This window comes from Rhineura floridana, chromosome 2 (genome assembly GCF_030035675.1).
Source record: "Rhineura floridana isolate rRhiFlo1 chromosome 2, rRhiFlo1.hap2, whole genome shotgun sequence".
Lineage (NCBI taxonomy): Eukaryota > Metazoa > Chordata > Lepidosauria > Squamata > Rhineuridae > Rhineura > Rhineura floridana.
Window position 1 is genome coordinate 121059737 of NC_084481.1, and position 21467 is coordinate 121081203.

At 42.0% G+C, this 21467-nt stretch overlaps 1 protein-coding gene across 9 annotated transcripts in view; it reads right to left on the reverse strand.

Annotated features, from left to right (window-relative positions):
• The window catches only part of DENND2B (DENN domain containing 2B), a 236710-nt gene that overhangs the window by 166080 nt on the left and 49163 nt on the right, over positions 1–21467 (reverse strand). For 7 of the 9 annotated variants that reach the window (XM_061610355.1, XM_061610353.1, XM_061610358.1 and 4 more), the window contains one exon: positions 21078–21168. The gene's annotated coding sequence lies outside the window, so the exon portion shown is untranslated. Of the gene's footprint in view, positions 1–20020; positions 20314–20380; positions 20684–21077; positions 21169–21467 lie in introns of those variants that run through there. The other 2 variants (XM_061610359.1, XM_061610354.1) reach the window with 2 other exon arrangements.

A 21467-nucleotide genomic window follows, 5' to 3' on the forward strand; every position in this document is an offset into this window, starting at 1 on the left:
TTGGTAACAGGGACCAGATGGTTCAAACATATAAAACTGATTCTGGCCCGCTTGCATTGGCTGCCTGTATGTTTCCGAGCTCAATTCAAGGTGCTGGTTTTAACCTATAAAGCCTTACATGGCTTGGGACCACAATACCTGATGGAACGCCTCTCCCGATACGAACCCACCCGTACACTATGTTCAAGATCAAAGGCCCTCCTCCGGGTGCCTACTCCGAGGGAAGCTGGGAGTCTGGCAACAAGGGAGAGGGCCTTCTCAGTGGTGGCCCCCAAATTATGGAACGATCTGCCTGACAAGGTGCGCCTGGAGCCAACACTGTTATCTTTTTGGCACCAGGTCAAGACTTTCCTCTTCTCCCAGGCATTTTAGCATGTATTTCATGCAAATACCAGCAGCTTTCACTGATATTGTTTTTAATATTAATAATAATGTTAACCTTACACCATTATTAATGAAATGAGTCAATTTTAACATTGGTTTTATTCCACTGATGTTAATTTCTCAGTTGTTAATCTGAAATGTAACAAATGTGTATTCCTTTGAACTTCTATGTCATTGAGGGGATGATGGCAGCCATTAGCATTCATTGTTCTTAACATATCTGCCTATCATCTAGCACATTTTTGGTATTCACTATACGTCCCCCATGGAGGCAGGCAGTGGTGTTGTGTTGTGGCTGTAACTCACCAATCTCCATTACCTGAAGTGAAGGTTCCTTTGCCTCTGTCATACTTGGCTACCTTGCTGTTTTGTTGTGTTGCTTTGCCACAACATGGGGGGGAGGTGTTCTGATAAATGGCATGTGTTAAATATCAAGTAAATAAAAGAGGCATGTTATTTAGAAGTCTGGTGCCTGAAGCAAAAGGTCTGAGCTCATTGAATGAGGTGAGGTCAAGGGGTTTGGTCAGACAGAGAAACTGAAGCAGAAAAGTTAATGAAACATTCATCTGTGCCAGTGGACTGCATCTAGTTGCAGTATCGCTTTGTTGAGGTTTTAAAAACTACTTGCTTTGCAACCATAACTAGTAAAGACTGTGACCTTTGACAACTCAGCATAAATCTACATGCTACCATGTAGTTAAACGTGTGACCCTTTTTGATGGTTAAACAAACTGAAGTTTGTCATGCTACCTCATAGGGTAGTTGCGAATGATGTGTGTTGGATGATGCATGCTTGAAGACTAGTGAGCGTGTCACTCACTCACAGTCAGATGTGTGGGGTTCTTGTTCTCACAGTCAAAGAGTCAGGTCAGAAGGACACAGTGCATGGATTGCAATCCAACCGTTGAACAACGTATTTAGGAAAATTATTAAAACATAAAAACACAACTTGCCATCATACAACAAACCTACAAGGTAGGTATGTTCAGTTTCACCATCGCCAAATACTTTAAAATCATTCTGTTCAGTTCAATTCAGCAAGCTTCATCATTTCATTTTGGGGGGGTGGGGGTGGAACCCAACCATGTCATTCATGTCCTTTCATCATTCATATTTCAGACAGATAATAACTATGGCTGCTTGAGCAGTTAACTGGTTCATTAATTTTTGAATAAAAATAATCTGGAAACATATTGAGATAATATCAGCAATACTGGAAATTACGTTAGCTATAGAAACATTGGACCAAGATGATGGAGGTGTGAAAACTGGAGGGAGAAATATCAATAATTTAAGATATGCAGACAATACCATATTACTAGTAGAAACCAGTAATGATTTGATACGAATGCTGATGAAAGTTAAAGAGGAAAGCGCTAAAGCAGGACTACAGCTGAATGTCAAGACGACTAAAGTAATGACAACAGAAGATTTATGTAGCTTTAAAGTTGACAATGAGGACATTCAACTTGTCAAGGATTATCAATACCTTGGCACAGTCATTAACCAAAATGGAGACAATAGTCAAGAAATCAGAAGGAGGCTAGGACTGGGGAGGGCAGCTATGAAAGAACTAGAAAAGGTCCTCCAATGCAAAGATGTATCACTGAACACTAAAGTCGGATCATTCAGACCATGGTATTCCCAATCTCTATGTATGGATATGAAAGTTGGACAATGAAAAAAACAGATAAGAGAAAAATAAACTCATTTGAAATGTGATGATGGAGGAGAGCTTTGCGCATACCGTGGACTGCAAAAAAAGACAAATAATTGGGTGTTAGAACAAATTAAACCAGAACTATCACTGGAAGCTAAAATGATGAAACTGAAGTTATACTTTGGACACATAATGAGAAGACAGGATTCACCAGAAAAGACAGTAATTCTGGGAAAAACAGAAGGGAGTAGAAAAAGAGGAAGGCCAAACAAGAGATGGATTGATTCCATAAAGGAAGCCACAGACCTGAACTTACAAGATCTGAACAGGGTGGTTCATGACAGATGCTATTGGAGGTTGCTGATTCATAGGGTCACCGTAAGTCGTAATTGACTTGAAGGCACATAACAACAATGACATTACTTATGAAAGAGACTATCTTTAGGCGAGATCACCACACCATACTTGAATTCTTGATTTTAACAGAAGCAAAAGCTGAGAGTAGCCATACGTGCACCCTGGACTTCAGGAAAGCTGATTTTAATAAACTCAGAACAATGGTAATTATGGTTCCATGGCAAGCGACCCTAATGAGAAAAGGAGTCCAAGATGGGTGGGAGTTTCTAAAGAAGGAAATTCTAAAAGCGCAATGGCAAGCAATTCCAACAAGGAAAAAAGGGGGAAAATGTGGCTTCACAAAAAGCTTAGAGATGGCCTGAAAACAAAAAAGGACACATACAGGAAGTGGAAAGAAGGCCAGGCCACAAAGGAAGAGTACAGGCAGGTATCACGGAATTGCAGGGATGGTGTCAGGAAGGCTAAAGCTGAGAATGAGCTGAGGTTAGCAAGGGATGCTAAAAGCAACAAAAAAGCTTTCTTCAGGTACATCCATAGTAAAAGACAGAGAAAAAGAAATGGTGGCACAGCTACTGAATGAGGATGGCAAAATGATAACAGATGACAAAGAAAAGGCAAAAGTGCTCAATTCCTATTTTGGCTCAGTCTTCTCCCAAAAAAGGGTCTATGGCCCTCCAGGGAAACATGAAGTAGAAGGGGCAGGACTGGAGCTTGAGATTGATAGACAAATGGTCAAGGAATACCTAATTACTCTGAACAAGTTCAAATCGGTAGGGCCTGATAAACTGCATCCTAGAGTATTGAAAGAACTGGCTGAAGAACTCTCAGAACCGCTGTCTATTATCATTGCGAAATCGTGGAGGACTGGTGAAGTGCCGGATGACTGGAGGAGAGCTAATGTTGTCCCTATCTTCAAAAAAGGCAAAAAGGAGGAACCGGGGAACTACAGACCAGTCAGCCTAACATCAATCCCTGGAAAAACTCTGGAGCAGATTATAAAGCAGTCAGTCTGTAAGCACCTTGGAAACAATGCAGTGATTACTAGGAGCCAACATGGATTATGAAGAACAAATCCTGCCAAACTAATCTTATCTTGTTTTTTTGATCATGTAACCTCCCTTGTAGACTGTGGGAATGCTGGGGACATAATATATCTCAACTTCAGCAAAGCTTTTGACAAAGTGCCCCATGATATTCCGATTAGCAAGCTAGCTAAATGTGGGATGGATGGAACAACTATCAGGTGGATCCACAGTTGGCTCCAGAATTGTTCTCAAAGAGTGCTTATCAATGGTTCCTTCTCAAACTGGGCGGAAGTAACGAGTAGGGTACCACAGGTCTCCGCACTTCAAGAAGAATGCAGACAAACTGGAACATGTTCAGAGGAGGGCAATGAGGATTATCAGGGGACTGGAAACAAAGCCCTATGAGGAGAGACTGAAAGAACTGGACATGTTTAGCCTGGAGAAAAGAAGACTGAGGGGAGATATAGCACTCTTCAAGTACATGAAAGGTTGCCACATAGAGGAGGGATGGGATCTCTTCTTGATCATCTCAGAGTGCAGGACACAGAATACTGGGCACATGTTGCAGGAAGCCAGATTTCGACTGGACATCCGGAAAAACTTCCCATCTGTTAGAGCCATAAGACAATGGAACCAATTACCTAGAGAGGTAATGGGCTCTCCAACACTGAGGGTATTCAAGAGGCAGCTGGACAGCCATCTGTTGGGAATGCTTTGATTTGGATTCCTGCATTGAGCAGGGGGTTGGACTTGATGGCCTTATAGGCCCCTTCCAACTCTACTATTATATGATTCTATGAGATGCCAGCAGTAACATTTAATTCCACCACTATAACTTGGCAGGATGGTAAATAAGTAGTTTTGCAGATTGTGAACTGCTATAGACCAGGAAACATAAATAGTCCATCAGATAGCACACAGGACAAAAAACATGGCAAACTACATCCCTAGCCTGGCCTCTCTGTGGTTACTCAATGGTGAGAAGAATGCACTCACCACCTATTCAGAGGCCCTTCTCACTATTCTTACGTCATATGTTCTACAGGTGAGCCTTGACACTGAAAACAAATGCCAGTGCCGTCTGGTAAACTCTGGACAATTTTTAAAAACTATTTGATTTGGATCTAGAAGCCCTGCTCCAATTCCAGCTGAAGTCAGAAATCTTAAGATGGCACTGAACAAATCACTCCTCTCAGTCTCTGTTTTCCATCTGTAAAACAGGAATCTTAAACATCAGGTTGTTGGGATACAAAGTACTTCACACCAAGACTTACTATAGAATTAATTGATGCTATTCTCAAGGCCCTTTTAGCTGCTGCAGCAGCAAAGTTTCACAACTTTGATAACACATTGTTTCATGATCCGACAAGGTGGCCAGAATTAAATGCAAACAGTAGTCAGCACACATAATAAGAAAAACCTATGTCAACCCTAACTGGCCTTTGCCAGCCAAAATCGTCCAGGAAATTCAAAGAGGAAATGAAAATCTCACTACATAACTAACAAAAGACTTCTTTCTACACACCCAGCATTATGCAAGCACAATGGTGTGAGGTATGCAGCTTGTAAACTAGGGCACCCTGACTCTGCAGCAGCTTCGTCCAGCGGACCATGCAGGAACACAAAGCTATAAAAGCATACAGCTTTGTGAAGAGGCTCGTGAAGAAAAAGCAATGACCTCCAAACGCCAATGACCCACAATAAGTCCATGCTCAAACTGGCCATGCTTTATATTTAGGTTGCTGTGCCATCTTTCCTGTGAAATGGTGCAAAATGGCCCTTAGTTTCAGTTCTGCTACCCCTCCTGCTCCCTCTCTCTGTTGAATTTTTGTTTGCACAAATATCTTTCTCAACAATTCTTCTGATGCAGCCCAGCATTTAAACCCAAACTCAGCCCTACAAGCTGTCTTCATGTCCTGACTTTAGACTCAGGAAAATCTGACTGGCCATGGTTGGGAACAAGATGCTGGGCTACAGTAACATTTGATCTGATCCAGTGGGCTCTCCTTACATTCAGCCCTCAGGAGAGTTTTGTCACAGTGCTCAGTCTATATTATTCATGAACTGCTGAACCTACCAATACCTATCTTTCAACCCTGATGCTGAAAGGTAAACCATTACAAATTATGGGTATCAACACAGGCTGATTCAACCTCAGATTGCATATATATGATGAAATTCACTCTGGTCCATGAAAGTTTATACCATAATAAATGTGTTAGACTTTCAGTTGCCATATGACTGTTTGTTGTTTTCACAATTATGTTGTTGCAAAAACCAAAAACACACCCAAATGAGAGAGGCTGTATATTTAAAGAATTAAAAACACACCCAAATGAGAGAGGCTGTATATTTAAAGAATTTACTAATTGTGTAGTGATACAGAATGTAGAATTTGGTGCGTCTTTCATTTTGGACACTTGATGCTCTAGCAGCCACACATCCACCAGACATTTATGTATGCAGGGTTTATCTGGCACTTATACTGTGTGACCTGTGTTAAGAAATATTGTATTTCCCACATCCAAACTACAATATATTATTGCTGAGGAAATACAATTACTTCTCCTTGTAACAAGGCTCTGTCAATTCAGAGTGCTGTTTGAAAGATGGAACTGAAACTAATTAATTAAGGATGGAGTAGCCTACTGATAATTTTTCTTTCATATGCACAAACACACACACATCATACTTCCAACTTGACCTTGAGACTTAAGGTAAAGTGAGAGTGATTCTCTGTGCATCACCCTTTACAAACGAGAGAAGAGACAACTGTATGTGTGGTCTGGATGTTACACTGTTGCCTTTGAATAGAGATTCAAGGAAGAACTCTTTGAATAGGTAATTTGGGCGAGCCTTTAAATAGGATGATAAACAACAACTCTTCTTCTTGGCTTGGGGAGACTGAAGCCTCTGAGAGCTATAGAAAGTTCTTGATTCCCTTTGGCTTCAATTTCACAAATCCTCAAGAAATGCCAGTGCTTCCCTAACAGCAAATACTTAACACGACAACAGTGTTTTTGCATTAGTTTTCCACTGTTCATCCAAGTCAGTTAGCATTAAATGAAAACCAGCAGGACTTATGGTTCTTAATATGTATTCTAGCACAAAACAAATGGGCAGTGTTGTGAAGAAAGGAAGGAAGTCACAGCACTGACACTTGTATTAACTTCTTTGAACTGGCTGACATGTTTGCTTCTGGATCCAGTTCAAGGTGCTGGTTCTGGTGCATAAAGTACTACTTAAGCATCTGTCCAAATACCCACCAACCCATGGGTTGAGTTCAGTAGGAGAGATTCTTCTTATAGTCCTGTCAGGGAATGTGGCACATTGTATGATGAAATGGAACAGGGCCTTCTCTGGTGCAGCACCCTGAATGTAGAATCCCCTCACTGTAGAAATGTGGTTGTTCTCCTCACTGGTGGCTTTTTGGTGCCAAATGAAGACATCTTTTTCTTCAGGCTTTTGGGACTTAAATATTTTCTGTTGCTGCAGTCCTGATACTGTTTATGACTGATTTTTTTTTATATTATTTTTTATATATTATTTATTTCAGTTGTATCCCATTTTCCCTCCATGGAGCTCAAAGTGGTATACAAGGTTCTCGCCTCCCCTATTTTATCCTCACAACAACCCTGTGAGATACGTTAGGTTGAGATGCAGTGACTGGCCCAAGGTCGTGCAGTGAGCTTCATGGCTGAGTCAGGTTTCGAACCCTAGTCACCCAAGTCATAGTCCAACACCCTAACCATCAGACCACACTGGCTCTTTTTAATATTATAATATTTTAATGATATAATATTTCTTTGTGATAGGAGTACTTTTATTGTTTTGTAAATCAATCTGAGATACAAATGGATGAAGGGCAATTTAAAAATTAATCATCAACATCATCATTTGAATTTTCTGATATTGGTGAACATCCTATTCTGCACATGCAGGCAAAACAGGCAAAGATACTAGTCAGGGGTGATATTTCTGGTTGTGTTTCTACGGATTTAGAAGTCAGTTAACATTACAGCCCAATCCTATCCTATACTCAACAGCAAATCCTATTGTCTCTGCCAGATGGCATTGTCTTCCTAATCAATGGGTGCAGGATTGTAGCCCAAGTCAGAAAGTTGTAAGGACTGAAAGAATTCATCTGTCCAAATGTCACTGAGCCAAAGCTTAATGTCTTTATCCACTTTTGTTTCAGGCAAAGCTCTTGTCTCAAGAATAAATGTTTTGCTGGAGTGAAACAGACGTCTCCTGTTAACAAACTGCGGGAAAGATCCACACAGCTGCACTGTGTCTTTGCTTCTTTCAGAGACTCTTATAAGAGAGGACAGAGCCTGGAAAAGTTACTTTTTTGAACTACAACTCCCATCAGCCCCAGCCAACATGGCCACTGGATTGGGCTGATGGGAGTTGTAGTTCAAAAAATTAACTTTTCCAAGCTCTGAGAGAGGATGAGGGTAAGGCCAGACATTAGAGATGCTGTGGCTCCACATGCACAGGTCTTCAAGTTGGTTCTGCATTGGCTGCATGCCAGTTCAAAACTGCTCTGTATTATGAACATTGAAGCACAACAAAACCATAGAATATGCACTTCAAACATTTGCTACTGTGATCATATTGCAGGTAGTGGCAGCAGCATCAGAACCGGGACATCCTGAATGAAAGCATGCCTTCAGACAGCCAAGATCCAACTTCAGATTGATTCACACTTTACATGGCAGCAGACCTGGACAACACCCATATTCCAGTGAGGTTTTTTATGGTGAACACATACAATGAAGAGGGGGTGGGAGACATGTGTCCCTGAACATAAGCAGAGCCCTGCTGGATCAGACCAAAGACTTATCTACTTCAGCATCCTTTCCCTTTAGAAAGGGCAGCCAGATGCCTTTGGGAAGCCCATGAACTAGGCGTTAGTGCAATAGGCCTTTCCCATTGTTATTCCCCAGGAACTGGTATTCTGAGGCATTCTGCCTCTGATCCTGGAGAGAGTATATAGACATCAAGTAGTGAGAGATGCCCATGATCCAGTCCAGTTCAATCACTGTAATAATAGTCTAGCTCAGCAGGAAATCTTCTACAGAAACAAGCAAATGAACATGGGTCCTAAATTGCCAATGAAGTGTCTGATAACTGAAAAAGCGGATATGGAAACTATTTTCCAGGCACTGATACCTCTTTGTGCACAGATCTGAAAGATATTTGCCGCATTTAGAGCTTCTTGGATAAATATACGCAGCTTTTGTGTTTCTCCTGTTGAGACTTGTAGCAGAAACAAGGTTATAGCTGGGAACTGACACTATTTACATTCTGATTTGATATCTGTATAGAAGCACTTTAAGGAAACAGCGGTTTGTACATGTCTTGTATGTTTGCTTTGCTGTAACATGTCACTGTTCCTAAGAGTTTAAGAAAATCTCCTGAAATTAAAGGTATCCTTCAGGCTATTTTGCTATACCAAGAGGATCATTTCCGATGTATAGTTCTCCAAATCAAGCCTGCTCAGGTTCCTGTGAAATGATTCAAACAAGAGCGCCATGTGTCTGAAAAAATATAATAAGTCTCTACTGTGGACTCCACTTATTATTTTCTAGTTGTTTGTGCCATCTTATGAGCTTGAATGGAAGACACCATTGCTATTTGCGATCTCTGCTATCTTTTCGGCGCCTTTTGAAGACTTTCCTCTTTCAACAAGTCTTTTAAGTTGAGACCTATCCCAGTCTGCATCTGTGTCAGAATTGTTTAATATGTTTTTAATAATGTTTTTAACCCTTTGTAAGGTTGTTTTTTAAATTGTTTTTAATGCTGTTTTGTATTAATGTATTTTAAGATCTGTTTTTATGGAGTTTTAAAGTTTTTTGGTGCTTTATTTGCCGCCCTGGGCTCCTGCTGGGAGGAAGGGCGGGATACAAATTAATTAATTAAATAAATAATATTAAACTGTAGTAACAGAAACTAATAACACTCAAGTTCAGAGCTACTGAGCTGCATAGCACACTACAAGACAAGTAGGCCAAATCTGCAAGGCTCTCTTTATCTTGAATGCTGGTACAGCAGCATCCACAAAGCTCAATCATCCACAAAATATTTATTTTATTTATTTATTAATAATATTTATTAGTCACTTTTTCCCCAAAAAGGAACTCAAAGCAACTTACAAAAAAAACCAAACTGTACTCAAAGTGGCTTACAACAAAAGCTAACAATAATTACAAAAACAATTTCATAATAAAATAATACAACAGCAGTAATAAAACAACAAATGTCACAGCAACACAAAAACCATTTCAATACTATAAATATAACATTACAATCTTAAACAGGTCACATTACACCACTTGGCAATATGGCAAAAAGAAAAGAAAATTAAGACAGTGTCAGCTTGGCTGAAAATATCTCTCTTTTATGTACTTTTCGGAGAAAGGAGTCTAAACTTGCTTTTGTTAGGGTGAGAGTGGGCAACCTTTTTTTCTTTCGTTAAGTAAAATCTCTTTGTGCAAATTACTGCCAAAGCTGAACTACTGTAAAACTGCCAAGCACCGCACCACCACTGCCATTGCCACCTAGCTTCTCTATCTGGGTGGCAACCATGGCCACAGCAGGCATTCATTTATAACACTTGTTAAGGAGGACATTTTACAACTTACTGGCATGCTCCATAGCTAGCAGTAGCCAAATGTATTAGCTCTTCAGTTTCCAGTACACTAGGATTTACTTTTCACTTGAACCTTTCTTTTTCTTTTAAGAAAATCTTTAAATGTTTAGAATCCATACAGGAGGCTTAAATTGTAACAAATGTGTGACAAATGCCAGACTTTGCTCTGCTCAGTGCCTATGCAAATAGCCTGCTTTCTATCACAACAGCAACCACTGCAACAGGTTCACCAAAGGAACAAGGCCAGAGATATAGAGGTGAGGATAGGGGTTGCCACTGCTGCTGCCGCCGCTGCTAACAAAACTCTACACTGCTCCTCCTGTAAGGACAGATAACCATTACAACCGCCAGGGTGGCTGACAGGGAGAGTTCTCCTTCAGCTATCTCAACTTACTGTCATGTTTCCACTCTCTCACATATACATCATAATTTCAAAGTGCCTGTTCCCATACTTGGATGGGCTTCTTACATGAGCAGTGGTTTGCTTTCAGCTAAGAGTTTCTATAGTTTCAGTTTGGACCAGCAAGCATCTACAGATGGCCATACACACAGAGCTGTTGCTACTCTGTTTGCTCCAGCTGGAGGGTGCCCATATTTGGCTGAGCATAGACTCTTCAGCAATAAGAAAAGAACCTTTGTAATTCCCTGCTTAATGTATTATTTTTGGCTTTAGTCTAGCTCGGGGTGGGGAGCCTAAGGCCCAGGAGACAAATGTGGCCTCCAGGCCTCTCTATTTGGTCCTTGGGACTTGATCTAACCCAGGTTTCTGCTCCAAGCCACATCTCTCAAGTGCTTTTTCCTGTCTGGAAGGTCCTCCGAATGCAGAAATGCCTCTTGCTTGCCTGGATGAAGGATGCAGAGACAATGTGGGTGTGGAAACCTCTGGTTTTTTTGTGGCTGGAACATAGCTTACTGCACAAAGGTGCTTCCGCCAGACCTTGAAAACCTGGCTGTTCAGGCAGGCTTTTGGGGCGGGTTAGGTTTTAGTCTTATTGTTGGAATTTTAAGGTTTTAATGTGAATTATATGTTTTTATGTTGTACGGTGCCCAGAGTGGCTGGTAAACCAGCCAGATGGGCGACTAATAAATGTAATCAATCAATCAATCAATCAATCAATCTGTGGCTCAGCCCACCTTTGCTTCTGGCTCTGTCCACCACATCAAAAGCAAATTTTCTTAGCAATTTAGTTCCAGTTTGACCCACCAGGATCCTGTCTGATTTGGTGGCCTATTTCATTCATTCATTCATTCATTCATTCATTCATTCCCATTTTCCATGGGCATGGTCATTCTGGTTTAATATAGTAAAAAAAAAAGCCTATATGGAAATAAAATTTTAAGGAGAATATATGTTGGACCTCCCAACTGCACACCTACCTGAATGACACATGCCAGACTAAAAAGGATCACATTAGGAAAGCTATCCAAAACTTGCCACCCTGTAAATTTGTCACAAGAAGACTGTCTGGAGGCTGCAGCTAGTGCAGAACGTGGCTGCTAGGATGGTAAGTGGGGCAACCCAATGGAACCATATGTCACTAGTCCTGTCAGTGAGCTACTGGGTCCAATTCAAGGTGTTAGTAGCAGCATATAAATGGCTTGGGATCCAAGTATCTAAAAGAGCGCCTTCCCAGTATCAACCATCTCAGACCTTATGGTCAGCAGGTGAGGCCTTGTTGGTAGTGCCACCACTGAGCGCTGCCTGGTTGCCGCTAACCCATTAACAAGGCCTTTTCAGTGGTGGCTCCCCATTTGGGGAATGCCCTCCCCAGTGAGGTGTGTTTGTCTCCATCACTAGTTACTTTCAGAAGGAAATTGAAAACATTCCTGTTTACCCAGGAATTGGATGACTGAAGGGGACTATTTCGAACAACCAGAAGATTACTGCTGAAATAATGTTTTTAGCAGTGTTTTACAATATTTTTACTGTGTTTTAGAATGTTTTTAATTGTAATTGCATTTTGGAATGTTTTGAACTGTTTTCAGTATGTTTTTCTTTTTCTTGTTAAATTGTTTTGTTTATGTTTGCTGCCCTGGGCTCCTTTAGTAGGAAGGGTAGGATACAAATACAAATAATCAGCATCAGTATCATCATCAAACCCAGCATTGCAAATGCCAGCAGGGAGAAAAAAGGGTGTATTGCCTTCATGTATCTTCATACAACATGCATATATAACTTACGCATACATATCACCCACCATCCCCTATCACTAAAAAGCCATCAGTCCAGGTTGACAATTTCCAAATGGTGCCACATGGGGAGATATGTATGCAGCACTATCTTGAAAGTGGTATCCCATCGCTACTAAGGGCTTGAAGGATCGGGGCAGGGGCAGAGGCAGAATTTTCAGTTGGATTTTCAGTATGAGCAGACAAAAGATTATGGCCAGCCCTGATATGGCACCAGCCATTTTTCCCAATGTTTCCTCACCGTTATGAAAGCCGTCTGAAATAAATGTGGCTTTAGCAGTAGCAACAGAATTACAGGAGTGGACATGGTGCTAGATCAGTACATTTTCAGAAGGAAATTACTGTGGAGATTCTCCATCCTATGAGGAGACATCCTTGTTCTTAATTTTCAGGCAAAGGTTTGTCTTAAATTACACTCCTAGAACTAGTATTTTTCTGTGGCCAGGATCCAAAGGACAGGGAGGGGAGGGGGTGGAGGGAAGAGCATGCATACAGCAGGAACTTTGCTTCCTTGTTTGCTCTTGCAGTTTCCACAGATGAATAGTGATTCCACTATGCCATTCAGAGAACACTCTCTCTCGCTCTCGCTTTTGCTCTCTCAACAGTGGGAACTACTGCAGCAAAATCAGGAAGCAGTACTCCAGAGGTATATGTGCACAGTACTCAGGAAGTATATATGATCTCTTCCATGCTTACACATTTTTGTCTCTGAGCCTGCCTTTAGAGCAGCACAGTCTTCAAGGGGGAGGGTGGGGAGAGTCAGTTTCCACAATTCATATTAGACTATGTACACAAACATTTCTTTTACCACTGGCAAAATGGATATATGAGATCTACATTAAATGTACATCGAACCTAAAGAATGCACTTGGCATGCAATTCATCATAACTGCAGACCTGCTGAGGTGCTAAATTATTCTGAACTTTAGTCCGTGAGCTGGCTCCCTCCTGAAATTTTTGTAGCAGTAGTACAGGGGAATTATGCTTTTTTTTATAGGATGCAGAGAGGATTTGCTACACATATCCCAAATAATTTCATTTTAATTTTTGCTAACATTTGGAAAGCCAATCTTTGTAAATCTTTTAGTAGTTTCAGGTTCCGTGGATTCTGCTAAGATAACTGTCTTCTGGATACTGTGTGAAAAAGTTTGAAGGTGCAAATGTTCCCAATCCTCGCAGAGGCCTACAGGGATAATTCGCTCTGGCAGGCTTTGTTGGTAGGCTTGTGTTGGGCCCACATTAGGTGTTTAGGAGGAGTCTTAGTATGAACATGGGTGATGCCACCCCAATTTCAGTGATTATGGGCAGAGGGAAATATAGCCATGGGGAGGTGGTGAATTATCCGAGAAGGCAAAGGCAAGGCTATCTGCGCCTTGTTCCTTGCTGCCACTGCTCTCATGGTTTGGTTCCTCGTTGCTCATCTGCTGTGCCCACTGGCCTGTGTGTGTTGTTGTTTAACGCCAGATCGGTACATAACAAGACCACTCTCATCCATGACTTGATTGTGGATGAAGGTGCTGATTTGGTGTGTATTACCCAGACCTGGGTGGGTGAGCTGGGAGGAGTTGATCTGACCCAGCATTGCCCATCTGGATACTCTGTGCAACACCAGCACAGGTTGCAGGGACGGGGGGGGAGGAGTTGCTGTGGTCTAAAGAACTTCCATCACTGTCACCAGGAAACCACTCTGTCTTGGAGCTGGCTGTGAGGGCCTGCACCTGGTGTTGGGCCGAGGAGACAGTAAACTAGGGTTGCTGCTGGTGTACCATCCACCCTGCTGCCCAGCAGTTTCTCTTACCGAGCTGGTGGAGGTCATCTCGGCTGTGGCATTGGAGCAGCCCAGAACGATAGTGCTGGGTGATTTCAATGTCCATGCTGAGGCTGCCTCTAGTGTTCTGGCTCGGGACTTCATGGACTCCATGACGACCATGGGGCTCTCTCAGCTTGTTACTGGCCCAACACATAGGGCAGGGCACACCCTCGACTTGGTTTTTGCTCCAGATGAAGGAAGGGGTGGTCTGGAGATAGCGGGGGTGGATGTCACCCCATTGTCATCGTCAGATCACTTCCTGATGAAGTTTAGACTTATGGCTCCCATCCTTCCCTGCAGGGATGGTGGACAGATTAAGATGGTCCGCCCCCAGAGCCTAATGGAATCCACTGGATTCCTGAATGCCCTGGGGGAGTTCCCAGTAGATAGAGCAGGTGACCCTGTTGAAGCCCTTGTCACGCTGTGGAACAGCGAGGCGTGTCGGGCTCTCGACACGGTTGCTCCCAGGTGCCCTCTCCGGTATTGTGGAGCCCGGCTTGCACCTTGGTACACCAGTGAGCTAAGGGCAATGAAACAGGCTGGACGACAGCTAGAGCACAAGCGGCAAAAGACGTGCTGTGAGGTTGATTGGGCATGAGTAAAACATCATAACCGTGCCTACTGTGTGGCAGTGAGGGCGGTAACGAAGGACCACTTCTCTGCCTCCATCGCATCCTCAAGTAGCCGCCCAGTGGAGCTTTTCCGTATTGTCAGGGGTCTGTTGACATCAACTCCAGGAAATGGAGTCTTAGACCCTTCGGAGGCCCACTGTGAATTGTTTGCAAGGCAATTTGAGGGTAAAGTTGCTCGCCTCCATAGCAGTCTTGATGCCCCATCCACATCTACTGTAGTCCCCAATGAGGTGTCCAGTGCAACGTCTGCTGCAACTTCTTGGGAATGGTTTCATTTGATGCAGCCTGATGACGTGGACAAGATGCTTGCGATGATGCGACCAGCAATGTGTCCTCTTGACCCTTGCCCTTCTTGGCTTATTAAAGCTTGCCGAGGGGGTCTGACCAAATGGATCCAGGGAGTGGTCAACGCATCATTGTGGGAGGGAGTGGTTCCAGCCACATTGAAAGAGGCAGTGATTCGACCACTCCTGAAAAAGCCCACCCTGGACCCATTGTTTGGTGACAACTACCAACTGGTTGCAAATACCCCCTTCTTAGGGAAGGTGATTGCGAGGGTTGTGGCGCAGCAACTGCAAATACTCTTGGATGAAACAAATTATCTTGACCCATTCCAGTCTGGGTTCAGGCCTGGTTATGGGATTGAATCAGCCTTGGTCACCCTGATGAATGACCTTTATCGGGAGAAGGACAGGGGGAGTGCAACCCTGTTGTTCTTACTTGATCTCTCAGTGGCTTTTGATACCATTAACCATGGTATCCTTCTGGGCCGACTTGGTGAGATGGGTATTGGAGGCACTGTTTTACAGTGGTTCCGATCCTATCTCCAGGGTCGTTCTCAAAGAATAGCATTGGGTGACTGTCTTTTGGCCCCCTGGCAGCTGTGCTGTGGGGTGCCAAAGGGTACCATCTTGTCCTCCATGCTGTTTAACATCTATATGAAGCCCTTGGGAGCAGTCATCAGGACCTTTGGGGCGAGGTGTCAGCAATATGCTGATGATACCCAGCTCTATTTCTCCATAACACCTGAATTGGGAGAGGCAGTGGAAGTCCTGGACCGCTGCCTGGACTCGGTGGTGGGCTGGATGAGGGCCAATAAACTGAATCTGAATCCTAGCAAGATGGAGGTGCTGTGGGTTGGTGGTTCCCGAGTTTGGATAATTGGTCAGTTGCCTGCTTTGGATGGGGTTGTACTCTCTCTGAAAGAGCAGGTCCGTAGCCTGGGGGTGCTCCTGGATCCATCTTTGTCACTAGAGGCCCAGGTGACCTCAGTGGCTAGGAGTGCCTTTTACCAGCTTCGGCTGGTGAGACAGCTGTGGCCGTTTCTGGACTGGGATAGCCTGACCACTATTGTCCATGCACTGGTAAACCCTAGGCTGGATTACTGTAATGTGCTGTATGTGGGGCTGCCCTTGAGGTTGGTCCGGAAGCTGAAGCTGGTACAAAATGCAGTGGCGAGACTGCTCACTGGAGCAGGGTATTGCCAACATGTCACCCTGCTGCTGAAAGAATTGCACTGGCTGCCCATTTGCTACCAGGCCAAGTTCAAGGTTCTAGTTTTGGTGTACAAAGCCCTATACAGCTTGGGACCAGCATGCCTGAAAGACCGTCTTACCCCTTATATGCCCAGTCGATCACTGAGCTCTGCAGGTGAGGGCCTCCAGCAGATACCATTTTATCAGGAGGTTCATTCTGCACAATATAGGAAACGCACCTTTACTATGGCAACACTACCCTATGGAATTCCCTCCCCTTGAATATTAGACAGGCGCTATCTCTGTTAAAGACTTTCCTCTTTCAACAAGCCTTTTAAGTTGAGACCTATCCCAGTCTGCATCTGTGTCAGAATTGTTTAATATGTTTTTTAATAATGTTAACCCTTTTTTAAGGTTGTTTTTAAAATGTTTTTAACACTGTTTTGTTTTAATGTATTTTAAGTTCTGTTTTTATGATGTTTTAAAGTGTTTTAGTGCTTTGTTTGCCGCCCTGGGCTCTTGCTGGGAGGAAGGGCGGGATACAAATTAAATAAATAAATAAATAATACTAATTGTATATACAGACATGCCATTTAATTGTCTTGATCTTTAGTAAGGACCTTTGGCACTAAGTATGCTGCCTAGGCAATATATAAGTAAATATTCATCTAAATTTAAGAATAAAAATGAATAAAATGCTTTTTTTTAATTGAATTAATGTTCATACCTTTGATTTGGGGATTTGTTTTTACTTTATGTATAAATACAAGGTATGTTTGCTTCTAAGTTTTAAATTCTTCATTCATTCTCGCCATAAGAATGTGTCTATAAAATTTGTTTTAAACTGTATTTAAAACAAATGCAAATTGTATTTTTAAACTGTAACCTGCTCTGGGACCTTATTTATTTATTTATTTTTATTGTCTTTATTACATTTATATCCCATCTTTCCTCCAAGGAGCTCAAAGTGGTGTGCAGGGTTTTCCCCTCTCCATTTTATGCTCACAACAACCCTGTGAAGCTGAGACACAGTGGCTAGCCCAAAGTCACCCAGTGCGCATCATGGCTGAATGGGGATTCGAACCGGTCTCCCAAGTCATAGTCCAGCACTCTAACCATTACACCACACTGGTTCTTTCTAATGTTATAATATCTTAATGATATAATATTGCTTTGTGATAGGAGTACTTATATTTTATTGTTTTGTAAACCACTCTGGGATCCAGTGGGAGCTTCTGCTGGATCTCAGTTCTTCCCAGGAGTAGAATCTCTCCCAGAATATACTACTGAAAAGAAATTCTTACATCTCTTTCCACCAATTAGTTCATAGAAGAACCATATAAACTCCTGAACACTGGCATCAAAAGCTGTGGTATCCATTGGTTGAAACTGTGATTTTATGTTTTTGAAAAGAGATTATTGATGCTGGAAGAGAGCAATACAAAATGTTATGTAGCACAGTAAAACACCGCCTTACTATAGGCAATGATAAGCCACTGTGTACATATTATGGCAGGATTACATTATGTTGTGTACATATTATGACAGGATTACATTCTGTTCCTGTCTCCTGAATTCAACTCTGGAAAGATGAGATAATGGGACCTGAAGTTTTGTTCTTAACTTTTCTGAAGTACGTTCTACAACATGCGGGGAGCGACTGTAATAAAAGATAGGATGGAGACAAATTCTATTCTTCTGGAGTGTCTTTGTTATTTTCACTCAGTCCACGTTTTCCTTCTTGCAGTCATACCAGCAGAAAGCGGAAATAGGCCATCAGCAGCATGTCTGAACCACACAAGCATGCACACTGAAGCCAATCAGAAGTGTCTTTCATTGTGTAACAGAACACAAAAGACACTCTGTTTGAGAAACTTAAGAAGAAAACTTATGACCTAGCCAAAAACTGAAACTGTGGCCAAAATAGGCTATGAATCCAAAGAAGGCACCCTAATGAGCACAGAAATATAAAAATCTGTGAACAGAATTTATCTGTTGAACAAGGCTACTTTCACACTGCACTTTATTCCATTATTCTGACAATTTCTTACCTGGTAATTTGTGCGTTATATTTTATCTTTCACATGACATACAAGCTAGTTCTGGAATTCTAGGGGAATATAGTGCAAGTTTAGCGCAAATTTTTGCGATAAACAATACCAAAAATAATCCATTTGCAAGCTTTGGGAACCTGGAAAATCATGGGGGGTTTTTTGGTAGCTGCAGCCACTCACACGAAAGGCATCCCAGCATCCAGTGCGTTCCTGCCCTTTAAGTGCCTTTTTTTTCTGCCTGACGAAAATAAACAAGACGTTGTTCATTGCAGCCATGTGAAAGACATTTGCACAAAACGCCAGTATATTGGCTGAAAAAGCTACTGTTCCTTAACGCAACAGGTACTGCAGAGTGAAAGGAATTTTAGCAGAATCGCTACCATTTTAATCCATTAACCTAACGCAATAAGCACCATGTCTGAAAGCAGCCCAAGACTCTCCTGCACACTGACTCAACTATCTTCTGTATTATCAGAATTTCAATTATCCAAAATTCATTATTTGCCACATACTCTACATATGGAACATATGGAGGCTGAAAACAGCATGTTTCTACATATCTCGCTAGATGGTGGCCCTTCTGAATATATGAATTGTGGGTTATCTTTATATTTTCAATAGCCCACATCAGCAAAAAGAAAAGGGAAAGGGCTTAGCAGGCCACGGCTCCAGCTCTCAGAGTGTTTCATTGGCAGAAAGTTCATACATCCCAACAGAAATTGCAGAAGACAAGAAATGTGAGGATCAGGTCAGATTGGAGGAACAGAGGAAGCTGCCTTGTATGGACTCAAACCATTGGTCCATCTAGCTTAGTATTGTACACTGATTGGCAGTGTATCTCTCCAGGGGTTATACGGCCCTACCTGAAGTTGCCAGGGACTGAACCAGGGGCCTTCTGCATGCAAAGCAGTTGCTCTACCATTGAACTAAGGCCAATCCCTAGGTCATCTTTATATAAGCTCCAGAAATTGAACATGAGGACTCTGTCCTTAGTTGAACTCCTGAGGAGGAGGAGGAGGAGGAGAATCCTCAGATCATCATTGTCAGTCCAGTATATTTTGGTCATGTATCAGACAGCAGAGTTTTTCCACAAGATTTTATTTTATTAGAGAGGCACTGTAACATTACATATTTTCCACCAAAGGAAGCAGTTATAAAAGCACAACTTGAGGCACTTCATTTAAGTATTTAATTGCTCATCTAAAATGAAAAGGGGTTTTTGTGCCTCTGCCTTACATCTGCACCCAGTTGGAATTTACCATAAAAGGTGCTAAAAATACATGTAACCCCAAAATAACCTACAATACTAAGTACTCTCATTTAAAAAAAAACAGAGCAGGTTATAAACAAACAAAACCTCTAATGATAAATAATAAGGAAACTTTATCTGAACTTTCTGGAATGCACTTTTAAAAGAACATGTCTTCTTTGACACCCCCCATGGAGTTTGTTTTCTACTGAATGTGTTATTTAAAACCATATATCTACAACATGCAAACAATGAAACTTCTCCTGCAACAAGGTGATGTAAAAAATGCATCTCCTAAGTAAGTGATTCCGCTGAATCTCATTCAACATACTGTTGGAAACACAAACTCACTAACGAAAAAGGTGGAATAAGCAAATCATGTATCCTTTTAATTGTGTAAAGCCCAAGTACAAGCTTTATTTATTTTGTCCCAAATATTTCTTCATTTAAGTGTGTGTAGGCACTTGAATCACAGGAAAAATTAAACAACCGCTCAGAAGCTGACAATCCAAAGAGTAAAAATAATTACCTTAAATGCAATCACCATCATTTTGGTGGATTTGGATCTGATTGCCGTTTGCAGGTCTCGAGAAACTTTCCTGAAAGTATCTTTCCCTCTTTTGCTGAAATACTTCATATACTGAAAAAGTGGTAATCCTAGTACAAGATCCAACGATTTTTTACAGGCAAAAGAATCTATTTGTCAGGAAAGTGGGTGGGTGAAATTCACAATTTCCTCCCTCTTTGCTTAACAGAATCCAACTGCTAGGGCATGACATCATTCCTCAGAGCCTGGGATTCCAAACATACGCCAACATTCAGCTCCAGAAAAGAAAAGAAAAATTAAAGAGAGGGAAGAAGGAAAAGAGAGAAGAAAAGTTTCCATTACCTGCCACTTGAAGCACTTTCCTTTCCACGCCATTCTTGATTTTTGTATTTCCCAGACAAAAAATGTTGTCCTATTAGCTGAGGTACTGGACAAACGAGTGTGTGTTAAGAGTCTAATACCTGCTGTGCTTCCCACAGCTCCTTCTCATGACCTTTCACAGTGCAGATTTCAGCCAAAATGATTGTGGGGAGAGTACACAGACTGGCTGAGTCTGTTGTCATGGAGATTATTCTCACTCACCCTTTTTCTCACATGCTCTGTCACTCCACGCACACACACTCACATGGAGTTACAATTCTGGAAGACATCCATGAATGCATGCCTTTTCATCCACTTTCTTCCCCCGCCCCCCCCGTCAAGCTTTTAGTCCCTCCTCCATGGCTCCCACCAAGCCAGCCTCGGAAAAGGCACTCTTGTTTCAAATTGATTATTACAGCTAGAGAAAGATAACGCCTTTTCAGTCAATGACGTCAGGTTTAAGGTACTTTCCACTCAGTAAGAGTGCAGAGACAGGTTGGGTTGCAAAACCTTATGCAATAAAAAGAGAGGACAGCCACTGCCTGAGGTGCTGCATGTGTGAGGGAGGGGGTCATCTGACATTACGGATTGGAGATCTTTAGCTCTGAGATCAAACTGAAATACAATAGCAAGGATTAGAGGGCGGCAAAATTAATCTTGAGACAGCTAAATGGCTTACCTTGTTGTTTAACCCAATACTATGTGACAAAACTTAATTTCTTCAGATATTCCTTGTCGCCAAGCAGGGCATCCTGTATTCTTTCATCCTTCTGTTAAGCAGAAAAAATATGAGTCAGGAATGAGGGTTGTGAAATGAGAGAAAGAAACCCATTTATCCCAAAGTTTTCTTGCTTCCAGGACATATCACTCATTGCAGCACAAAAATGTTAACCCACATTCCACACAAGTTAACCATCTGTTCACCTTGCCCATACCTGGCTAGGTTTCTCATTTGTGCAGTTAGTTAGCCAATAAAATAAGTGTGAGTTGTGTATGTATAACAAGGCAAAAAGCTGCTGCCTTTTGTCACTGAATATTTATTTGCAAAGAAACAACCATACTTTTTGTT